Genomic DNA, 12,595 nt, shown 5'->3' with positions numbered 1-12,595 from the left:
AATAGCATCTACCTGGGAGCCTGTATCTAATATTTTCTGGGTCTCATGAACAAATAAAGCGAGTTGGGCCTCACACGATCGCTGTTTCCGGAATCCATGTTGATTCCTACAGAGTAGATTCTGGGTTTCCAAAAATGACATGATACTCGAGCTGCATAGCTTGTGACTGCAGTGCCCCTATTGATTGTACCCTTTCTGATTATTATAACTGATCCTTGCATTCCAAATTGGGGCTTTCCGGTGATGGATGATTTTTTACTGAAAAAGGATTTTTTCCTGAGTATAGCCCAGTAAAAAATATCAAAGTACTGAAAAATGTAAACCTAATGATTTTTTTTAAAGACATGATGTGAATTCCTGCATGCACTTGAGAGATCCCTTCAGATGTAGATTGATACTAAAATATTTAAGTCACAGTAGTCAACAGCTGCACTGCATTGTTAAGTTCTTGTCTTTAAAACGTATTAAAATTTCAAAGTTGCATCTTCAAATCAAAAGCTAGTTACTCTACACAAATTTTACCAACCTGTGTGTATCATTAGTTTTTACTGAATTTACTCATTTAAAATTATCTACTGAGAAGACTAAAACCTGCTGAATGTGTCTTTTACAGATTACATGTTTTTACCTACTTAGAACTTTCTGTCTCAGTTTACTGCCAGCCATTAAAAAACATTTAAAAAAACACGTAATAAGTACGCGTGAATGCAGAGTTTCCCAGTGTACACTACTAATGATGAGAAACACCGCCAGAAGATGACATGTATGACACACATTGAGATGTCGTGTCTTAACAGAGCTACTTGGCTAGGAACCTGAATTTTTCATCAGCATATATCATCTTCTAAAAATCCTTACTTCACTGTCCTGAAATTTAGTCAAACATTATTACTCTTAATTTGCCATGACTTGATACAGTAAGTGTCAAATAATAGTACATGGCGATATTGTGTTGCGCTAGGCACAGATAGGATTAGGGAACCCCTGCTCTCATAATCAAACCCTCTGATAGTGCATAAAAAATACAGAGTGCTGTATGAATATCAGAGGTTACCATGTTGTTGTTGTTGTGGTCTTCAGTCCTGAAACTGGTTTGATGCAGCTTTCCATGCTACTCTATCCTGTGCAAGCTTCTTCATCTCCCAGTACCTACTGCAACCTACATCCTTCTGAATCTGCTTAGTGTATTGATCTCTTGGTCTCCCTCTACGATTTTTACCCTCCACGCTGCCCTCCAATGCTAAATTTGTGATCCCTTGATGCCTCAGAACATGTCCTACCAACCGGTCCCTTCTTCTAGTCAAGTTGTGCCACAAACTTCTCTTCTCCCCAATCCTATTCAATACCTCCTCATTAGTTACGTGATCTACCCACCTTATCTTCAGCAATCTTCTGTAGCACCACATTTCGAAAGCTTCTATTCTCTTCTTGTCCAAACTGGTTATCGTCCATGTTTCACTTCCATACATGGCTACACTCCATACAAATACTTTCAGAAACGACTCCCTGACACTTAAATATATACTCGATGTTAACAAATTTCTCTTCTTCAGAAACACTTTCCTTGCCATTGCCAGTCTACACTTTATATCCTCTCTACTTCGACCATCATCAGTTATTTTACTCCCTAAATAGCAAAACTCCTTTACTACTTTAAGTGTCTCATTTCCTAATCTAATCCCCTCAGCATCACCCGATTTAATTTGACTACATTCCATTATCCTCTTTTTGCTTCTGTTGATGTTCATCTTATATCCTCCTTTCAAGACACTGTCCATTCCGTTCAACTGCTCTTCCAAGTCCTTTGCTGTCTCTGACAGAATTACAATGTCATTGGCGAACCTCAAAGTTTTTACTTCTTCTCCATGAATTTTAATACCTACTCCAAATTTTTCTTTTGTTTCCTTTACTGCTTGTTACCATAGGGAAGACCATACATGCTTCCCCCCCAGTAAGACATTTTTGTAATAAGTAAATTAACGTATGCCAAAATTTAGCATACAAAAACAGTGATTAAAACAACGTATGCCAAAATTTAGCATACAAAAACAGTGATTAAAACCTAAGTCACCAACAGACCCAGGTTACGATAAGAGAGTTTGTCAATGTTAAGTTATTTAAAATGGTGTGACAAGACACATGCTTTAGTGTGAGTAGATGAACCGTGTCGTCAGATACCTACACCATTCCGCAGAACTGGTACGACAACCTACAACGGCATCACAGACATTAACATGAGCTGAAGCAGATACCATACTATTTAAAACAAGGTGTCCTGAGCTCTCAGCCATTGCTAAAAACTTTATACCAAGTACATGTTTCAAGGATTAGAAATATATTTTCATTGTAAGTCAAGGAACATTAATTTTTAACAGTCTTCAACTGCACCAATGAACTGCATATAACAACAACAAACAGTTTGCAACCAGTATGAGATATGGTGGGCAAAATCCTTCCCCTACAGAGCCTTTGAGCTATTTTTTTTTTTTTTTTTTTTTTTTTTTTTTAAACAGGCACAGAACTGGAGGGCAGTAATGCTATGGTTTGTAATTAAACTGAAGAGTGGTGGGACATTATGTAAACATATTGTTGTGGCGTAACAAGCTAGTCACGCCACACTGAGAAGGAAGCCGAAAGGCACACGTACACACACGCCGACTGGCGTCAAGTCTGGAACAGGATAAGTTATGACTGCTATAAAGACAATACGTAGCTTTGGTATATACTTAACTTTTAATGCTTCCTTTGGTACATCTCTCTTGACTATACAAATGAGACTCGTAAGATACATGCACTGATACAATTGGCACCTTGCTAAGTCGTAGCCATTAACTTAGCTGAAGGCTATTCTGTCTCTCGGCAAATGAGAGCAAAGGCTTCGTCCGTATAGTCGCTAGCAACGTCGTCGTACAACTGGGGCGAGTTCTCGTACGTCTCTCGAGACCTGCCGTGTGGTGGCGCTCGGTCTGCGATCACACAGTGGCGACACGCGGGTCCAACATGTACTAATGGACCGCGGCCGATTTAAGCTACCACCTAGCAAGTGTGGTGTCTAGCGGTGACACCACACATATATTGTAAAATTACAAGGAGATGGGTGACAGATACATTGAAAAATGTAAAGAACTGCACCTCAGGACTGGTGGTTCCTTACCAAGGAAGGAAAGAGGGAAGGGTCAGAAAGGAGGGGCAGCCTGAGACGTGAGGTGTCAGAACTGTATCCTTGTGATTTCACACTTTCCTCGGATGAATTTTCTTTTGTGTTCATACATTTGAGTGTAGATTTGTAATTTTCTTGTACATTTTTGTCTTATGCCAAAGAGAATCTTTATGTAATACAATGGTTGTTAGAGCTAGGCATCATCTGTCATACTAATGTGGTGCAATAATTTGTAACAAATATAGAATAGGTTTTGCTATAGACACCAATGAAGCACACTATACTGGGTGAGCAAGAGCTGCATTGATAAAATTTCGTATGCTGTTCAGGGATATTTTGAGTATTTTGGTACAAGGGACGTACGAGCGGGGGACCCAAAAGTAACTGGAATCGTAATGCTGCACATCGTGTACTTGTAGCAGCAGGTTGCGCCGCCAAAGGGTTGTAGTAGGAGCTCTGCTGAGACATTCTGCCGCACGGCGTCATCCAACAGTGAAAAGTGTGGTTTCTTTGGCAGTTCTTTCAGTGTGCGTATAGTGCAGACATGACACAAGGAAATGGCTAGTTCTTACAAACAACGTGTGGCAGGGAAGTTTTTTTTCTCGCTCCGCAAGAACGTGGCAGAAGCTGTTGTGATGATTCAGACAGCCTACAAAGACCATGCTCTTAGTAAAACGCAAGTGTACAAATGGTTTTCTTGGTTAAAAAAGGGAGAAATGGTGGTTGAAGATCAGCCCCGTTCTGGCCGACCTTCAACTGCTCGAAGCGAAGACAACATCAACAAAATCCATGATCTCACCAGTGAAGATTGACGCAGGTCAATCGACCAACTCGAGAACTTCTCCGGGTTGTCCTGGAGCTGAATTTAGCGCATCTTGACCATCGATTTGGGGATGTGAAGAGTGGCAGCAAAATTCGTGCCGAAGCTTCTTACCGGAGATCAAAGGGATCATCGCGTTCAAGCCTGTCTCAAAATGAAGGACACATTTTTTCAACAAAATCGTTACAGTCATGGTGCAATGGGTACGATCCAGAAAGTAAACAACAGTCATCACAATGGAAGTCACCTGGCTCACCTCGACCAAAAAAAGCTCGACAAGTGAAATCGAATGTGAAAACGATGAACTGTTTTTTTTTTTTTTTTTTTTTTTTTTTTTTTCATCAAAGGGATCATACACTCTGAATTTGTCCCTGAAAACCAGACAGTAAACCAACAATTCTATTTGGAGGTTATGAAACGGCTTTGCAGAAGTTTGTCGCTAAAACGTCCGGCTTTGTGGGATTCTGGCATGTGGTTCCTGCATCACGATAACGCTCCCGCGCACATGGCTCTCAGCATTCGCCAGTTTTTGGCCCCAATGAAGATGACTACCTTGACCCACGTGCCCTGTTCACAGGATTTAGCACCCTCGGACTTCTTCCTATTCCCGAGGATGAAAAGAGACTTTGAGAGAGAAGTGTTTTGCGGATGTGGAAGACGTAAAACGCAATGTCATGAAAGTGCTAGAAGGTATCAAAGAGGACGAATTTAAAAGGTGCTTCGAACACTGGAATGAACGTTTGGACAAGTGTGTTAATGCTAATGGAGAGTACTTCGAAGGAGATTAAGGCTGTATTTGAAAACAATAAAGTATATGCTTTCTAGAAAGAAATTCCGGTTATTTTTGGGTCCCCCCTCGTATAGTGTCTGGTGACTTATTACAAAATATTTGCGTTTTGTTTGATTTCTTACTGCCATTTATTTTTGTATCTGTATTGCACTGAAAATACCAGCACAACAGTGCAAATGTCGATGGCATGTTCTCTGCATTTTGTTTGGAAACATACTTGTTCCATTAAATTACAGAACTTGGTGTTGACAACACTAATGCCAATTTCACTCTTTGCCCTCAAGTTTGCATTCACTATTGTACAGTTCGCTCTCAGATTTTTCTTTTTTTAATTTTTTTTACAACGATATGGATAGATTTACTGATGAAGAATACAAGACAGTAGTGGCACGACAGTACTGTGCTGAAATATTTCTGTGACAACAGCTACCACATCACAGTAATTTTTCAACTGATAGTTGTGTAGCATAGCAGTATAATACATTGGTGCCCCTGAATAAAATTTCACACACCTTCCCAGCCAATGCAAAAAGCAGAAGAAATTGGGTCTAGCCGTAACAGCTGGGTTGAGTTTCAACATGGAGAATATGCTAGTATTGCAGATACTGCAGCTGCCTACTGCTATACACTGCAAGAGTTGAGTGGCCCAAGACACCAAAGCAGCAAAACGACATAATAGGGAGAGAGGTTCCACTGTTATGGTGACCACGCATGATTAAGTAAGAATGCATAAGTCAAATGCAAGAGTAGCTATTCGCTACACTGGTGCTGCAAAATACACCAGTGTTATTTGAAAACTTGGGACATCACAGGACATTCAGGAAAGCTGACTAGATGGGAAAAGCAGCCCAAACATTGTCAGTGCTGCCTCACTGTAGCATGACAAACAGTAAGTTTATGTAAATGCAGTCAACAATATAACGCAGGAATCAGCTCAGTTTTTCAATGAACTCTTCGACAGAATAGGAGTGACCCATGAGGAACTTAGGCATTAAAGTGCATGGATTACTGCTAAGATTTTTTAATTCTTGTGATAGCTTATTGAAAATCTATGCAGCAGTGTACTACACACCTTTCTGCACAAGAGTCAAGAAGTGTGATCCAAATGCAGATTGGATTTATGCCTAGTATTAACTGAGTGAAAGCTGCTCATTCTTAGGAATAAGCTGATATTAATAAGAAATGACAGTAAAGAATAATACGCAGACTAATGAATGACAAGAGGTTTGCCAACTTACACCACTTATTGCCCGGACTGCCTGTTTCTGAGCCAAAAATACCCTTTGAGAATGGAAAGAGTTACCCCAAAATATAATAGCATATGTCATAAGCGAATGAAGATAAGCATAAGTAAACTACTTTTCATGTTGAACTATCACTTACTTCATATGCCATTGTAATTGTAAAAATGGCAGCATTAAGTCTTTGAACGAGATCCTGAACATGGGCTTCCTATGACAATTTACTGTGAACTGTTCAGTTTCACTAATCTTATGCATATGCTGTGAAATTAAAACGTCAGTTTTTATTGAATTGTGTGTTAGAAACTGTAAAAGCTGAATCTTACTGTGATTTAGCATTAGTTTATTTTCTACAGCCGTGAATGTATGTCTTGAACTGCACTATTTGAGTTGGTGTCAACATTGCACCCAACATCCATTACTACCAAGCTAGTGTCATCAGCAAACAGAAATATATGAGAATCACTTGTAATACTAGAGGGCATATCATTTATATAAATAAGGAACAGGAGTGGCCCCAGCACTTATCCATGGGGAACCCCCTATTTAACCAAGCCCCACATGGACCCCACATCATAGCCATTCTCAGCACTGTGGACTGTAACATTTCGCTGTTTGTTATTAAAGTAAAGAGGTGAACCAGTTGTGAGCTACTGCCCGTATTCCATAATTGTTCAACTACTGGACCAATATTTTGTGATCAACACAATCAAACGCCTTAGTTAAATAAAAAAAGATGTGTAGCATTTGAAACCTTTTGTTTAATCCATCCAGCACCTTGAAGTAAAAGATAGACTATCGCAATTTTAGTTGTTAAACCATTTTTAAAATCAAACTGTGCATTTGATAGCAAATTATATGAAGTAAAATTATCCTTACATACACAGCCCTTTCAATGACTTAAGCAAACACTGGTGGCATAGAAGCAGGTCTAAAATTGTCTACATTATCCTTTTCTCCCTTTTTATGAAGCGGCTTTATTACTGAGTACTTTAATCATTCAGGTAACTGACCATTCCTAAAGGACAAATTAAAAATATGGCTAATTACAGGGCTAACATATGCAGCACAGTACTTTAATATTCTGCTAGCTACTCCATCATGTCCATGAGAGTCTGTAGTCTTCAGTGATTTAATTACTGACTCAATCTCCCCCTTGTCAGTATCACAGAGGAGTATTTCAGATACCAGTCTCAGAAAGGCATTTTCAAAGAGTGTTTTATCAATAGCAGAAACAATTTTACTACATACTGACTTTATATTGTCGAACTTGTGCTTGCTGACCAGACACTTCCTTCGCAACTGACCATGTGGTTTTAATTTTATCCTCTGAATTAGCTATTCTATTTGCATACCACATACTCTTTGGTTCCCTAATAACATTTTTAAGCATCTTACAGTACTGGGGTACTGTAGCTCGATTGTGACTACTTCTAAAATTTTGATATAATTCCCACTTTGTTCTATATGATGTCCTTATCCCACTATTCAGCCACCCAGGTTGCCTTTTACTGCTAGTACCCAGTTTAGAATGTTCTAATGGAAAGCAGCTTTCAAAAGAGCATGAGAAATGCGACAAGGAAAGCATTATACTTGTCATCTATGTTACCAGCACTGTAGACATCATGCCGGTCTTGTTCCTTAATGAGATTTAAAAAACACTCTATTGCCATTGGATTAGCTTTTCTACATAGTTTGTAATTATATATTATATTTGTTTGAGAACAAAAACCTTTTAGTGTTAAATTGTGCATGATGGTCTGAAAGGCCATTCACCCTTTTACTAACAGAATCCCCATCTAGTAATAAAGAATGAATAAAAATTTTGTCTGTGGCTGTGCTACTGTTCCCCTGCACCCTGATTGGGAAAAGTACAGTCTGCATCACATCATATGAGTTTAGGAGATCTTCCAACATACTTTTTCTTATATGATCACATACGAAATTAATAGTGAAGTCATTATGTACAACAAATTTTTGGTTCTTCCTACAAAGTGAACCAAGAACCCTCTCTAGCTGGAGCAGAAATGCTCTGAAGTCAGAATTAGGGCCCCTACAAATAACAACATTTAGAAGTTTAGTGTCACTAAATTCAACTGCCCCTGAACAACATTCAAATACCTGGTCAGTGCAGTGCTTTGATATGTCCATGGACTCAAATGGAATATTTTTTATGTACATGGCCACTCTCCCATTCTGCTAAGAACTACTTTAAATCTGTATCCTGTTAAAGGAAGCCTTTGAACTGTCAAGTTGTGTAAATGATGCTCCGATATGCCAGTAATGTCAGAGTCAACATCTATAAGTGGTTCACTTACTTTATCTCTAATACCGCGTATATGTTGATGGAATATGCTAATTCCTTCACTACTTGGATATCTGACCTCCTTTGAAGGTGGTACCTTTGTTAGACCGACTTCCTTAATGCTGGGTTACCTAACAGCTGACTTCAATTTAAAAAAGGTGCAGCTCAAACGCCAACTATTACAGGAATTTTCCCATTAGTGATCCCACCACTGGCAACTACACTGTCACCTATGAGCTTTGCCAACCTCCCATTCCCACCCCACACCTTATTGAGGTGCAGGCCATGCCAAGTTAAACCTGATCTATTGATATACTCGACTGGCACCACTGCAGTGTGAGCCAAGCCCTCCACCATTTGGGCCTTCTCAAGCCCCATGTTAACATGTCTAACAGCATCATTGAGATGAGGCCAACCATGACACTGAAACTGTTGCACAAAGTGCACATTTGTGCCACCAGTTTGAGTAGCTATCTTTTCCAGGTCACCGCCTACATCATACCCCCTGTCCCTATAGCTCCACCAACAGTCACTGCCTGACCCTGTTTCGTAAAATTCCTACTAACTACTCTATGTTAACAGTCACATGAGCCAACCCTGCTCTGGGCTTCACAATGCTGGTGATCTGATACTCACTGCCCAGCACTTCCTGTGACTACCGGCCTACACCTCTGCCATGCTAACTACCTAGCAGCAGAACATTCTTCTTTCTATTACAATTTGCAACTGACTTAGGCTCCCTAACTGTTGAGGTATGCTGCATGTGTCCTACACTTACAGCTACAAGAGGTTCCTCTCCACTAAACTCAGACATTTGGTCAGATCTGTTGGTGATATGCAAATTACGACTGTCTGAATACCTCCTCCTCCTAGCTGCCTTTTTACCAACTGCCAGTTCCCATTCCCCAGCATCCTCACTCCTCATGCTGTCTAGTTCCTCCTTTGCATTTTGTAACTGCACTTGAAGGGCACAGATCTGACACTCCTGTTCCTCTATCAACTTATTTCTGCTACAAATTCTGTGTTTCCACTGACTTCCCCACCACTTTCCCTCCAATGAAAATACATCGAACAAATCTCACACTATAACCCACTACTCACAAACCTATGACAAACCCCACACTTCTCACTCATGGTAAAATGTTAACAATTACTGAAAAAACTAAACATCTACATTACCCAAGTTCAGTTACTACAGTAGAAAGATTTAAAGAGCTAACAATAGTGATCTCAATTTTCACTCTCTACTAAACACAACTAATACTAATATGACAAGAGCTTCATACAATTTCTTATCTAAAACCAAAAATTCAAGTGTCCACTATAACGCTCAACGAAATTTAACACAGTGAATGAAGGTTTTTACTGAAATATTTCTCTAAAAACAGTAAGAAACGCCAGCTGAAAACTACCGTACTAAATTTAATAAATGAATACAATGCACAAACAACTTTCTAAAACACAGTGAGGGAAAGTTTATTAAACTGTTATTTCACCAGTAACAGCACAGGACACCATTGAAAACTACTAAATTTAATAACTGAATAACAGTGCACAAACAACTTTGTCACTACTTAGCTTAAAAACTGCTACAGTTGCAACTGCATGCTGCAAAATGTAAACACACTGCTAATATTTGGATGAACGATTGAAAACTACTAAATTTATTATTTTGAATACAATGCAGAAACAACTTTGCAAATACTTAACTTTAAACTGCTACAGCTGCAACTGCATGGTGCAAAATTTAATCAGATTGCTGAGACTTTGATGAATGACATAAGCTTACTCATAAACAACAGACCACTCAAATCAATAACACAAAAAGAAAGACTGAGAAGAATGAAAATCCACTAATAAATTACTTTTACAGCAAATATTAACATCAATAATCTTTAAAATAAGTATCTGAAGTCCAAAACTTTACAAAATATTGACGAGCGATTTGAACAACAGTCCAGCACGTCTTTCTACAAGGTTCTATGGAGCAGCAAGAGACAACCCGATGACTTCGACATTGTCAGCCGCAGTTCCGCCAAGTCTGAAGAGAACGATTCACATGTCTTCAACTGGTGGGCCTCTTGAGGCTCTCTATGACTGCTGCTCCCTTCCACTGTGAAGGGCTCTGGTTCCCATCTGGGAATTCAGCAACTGCTCTGCTGTAATTGTGGGGTTTCGCATTCTCAACTGCCCACCTCCCACTACTGAGGGCAAACTCTGCTGCCAGTGGGTACCTTCGTTGTGGGTAGTCTGAAGTGTGGTTATGTGCGCCCCGGTAATCCACTTCTGAAGCTGATAACTGCCTCGGGCAGCACTTACAGCACCTCTTCCCAGCTTTGCAGGGGTGGTGGCCTCGTGCTGTCACTGGAGCTGATGCTGCCACCTGTGGATGGAAGCCTCACCTCAGTCAGCGCATACTGCCTGCTGCTGGTACCCACCAGTGCTGTCTGCCTAGAACATCCTTGCATCATTTGTGTACTGCTGAAGAATAAATGTTTGATTCTTTAATTATGTTTTACTAATGGCTACCAGGTGTCACACAGGCACCCACTCATCAAGTGGCTATTCACTCACATCTGAGTAGGTGGTCCAAGGCATCGTGACCTACCTCACACGCCCTCAACCATCATCCAACGTTACATCGGACTAACCTGGTCGTTATATCTGGCGTCAGGAGTGTAGCTAGTTGCAGCATCACAACTTCGACTGTAGCTTGCAATTGTGCATTCTAGATTGGTGACTGACTCTCTGTTTTGCTCTGTAATGTTCCATTGTTTCTGATTGTGTTTTGTACAACCTTAAATGGAAGCTCAGACCTCCAAAAGGTCTGCTTTCCACTGGTTATTGCACTGACACATGAAGTTGTGCTCTATATGTGTGAACCCCACTGTTGACATGTGGTAAAACAATGGTAAACTTCAGTCCGTTGGCCCCACTATGTGCTGCAACTCTAACATCAATTCCTGCTGTATCTTACGCCGTCCACCTAAAAACCGTTGTGGCCGTAATAACACAGGACTCAATTTTTTACAAACTGTGTGAGGAACCGCTTCCTGCAACATTGCCAGTACTATCCTTGCATAACTGAAGCTCTCCACCAGTGATCACTCAAGTTGTCCACTTGTGATCATAGTAACCTTGCCACAAGCATTCTCTCCTTCAACAGATTCAGTTGTGTTTGCACTTCATCGAGGTGTTTATTAATTGTTCCAACAGCTGTCCTCACATAGCTTGTCAGCTAGACTGTTGCCTACCCAGAATCTAACCTTTCTGAATGACAAACTCACCCCAACTGATAGCATTACAAGAGGGATGGATAACCACTGAAAATGTTCCAGCATATATGGTGCAATTATGATAAGCAATACCACTATGCTATAACTACATCAGTTTTTAATGCTCCATTGTTTCTGATTGTGTTTTGTACAACCTTAAATGGAAGCTCAGACCTCCAAAAGAAGTACTGGTACATCAGGTACCAGTTGACTGGATAATCAATAGCAATAAGGATTAGTTAAGTGAGAATTAATGTAATAAACAACCTGATAAGTAAGAAATGAGTGAAATTGTAAATTTTGGAATGTTTATTCATTACAATGGGTAAAAATTATTCTACTAGTTTGTAAGTGATGACTTAGAAGAAATATGTTTCTGTAGGAATACAACATCAGTAGGCAAAATGGAGGAATATTTTTTTTTAGGATTTAAGAGCATAACTGGTGAACCATATGGGTCAAGTTGAGTTGCAGTAAGAAAGAAAGCAAGAACGTTGTATATGATAGTTGAGTTATGTAGTTACGCTCAGACTTCTCCGGAGATACCTCGAACAAAATACAAGACAGATTTTTTCAAGACAGGAGCATCACACTGAAATAATGCATTGGTGCTCCCAAGTAAAAAATCATACACCTTCCCCGCCAGTGCAAGAAGTGCGAGAAACAGGTCAAGCCATGAAAGCTGGGTGGAGCTTCAACATGGCAAACCTGCTGGTAGCACTGATATTTTGGCCGCACCACCGAGCCAGTGGCTACACAGCACAACGGGCTGAGCTGTCCGAGATTCCAATGCACCAGCACAATGTCAGAGAGGAAAAGGGTCTGTTATTATGGTGCCCACTCATGTTTAAGTAAGAAAGCATATGTCAGATGCAAGAGTAACTACTCCCTACATCTACATCTACATGATTACTCTGCAATTCACATTTAAGTGCTTGGCAGAGGGTTCATCGAACCACATACTATCTCTCCCGAAAAACGCACGGGAAAAACGAACACCTAAA

This window comes from Schistocerca nitens, chromosome 8 (genome assembly GCF_023898315.1).
Source record: "Schistocerca nitens isolate TAMUIC-IGC-003100 chromosome 8, iqSchNite1.1, whole genome shotgun sequence".
NCBI classification, from domain to species: domain Eukaryota; kingdom Metazoa; phylum Arthropoda; class Insecta; order Orthoptera; family Acrididae; genus Schistocerca; species Schistocerca nitens.
Note: the sequence above shows the minus strand (reverse complement) of the source record.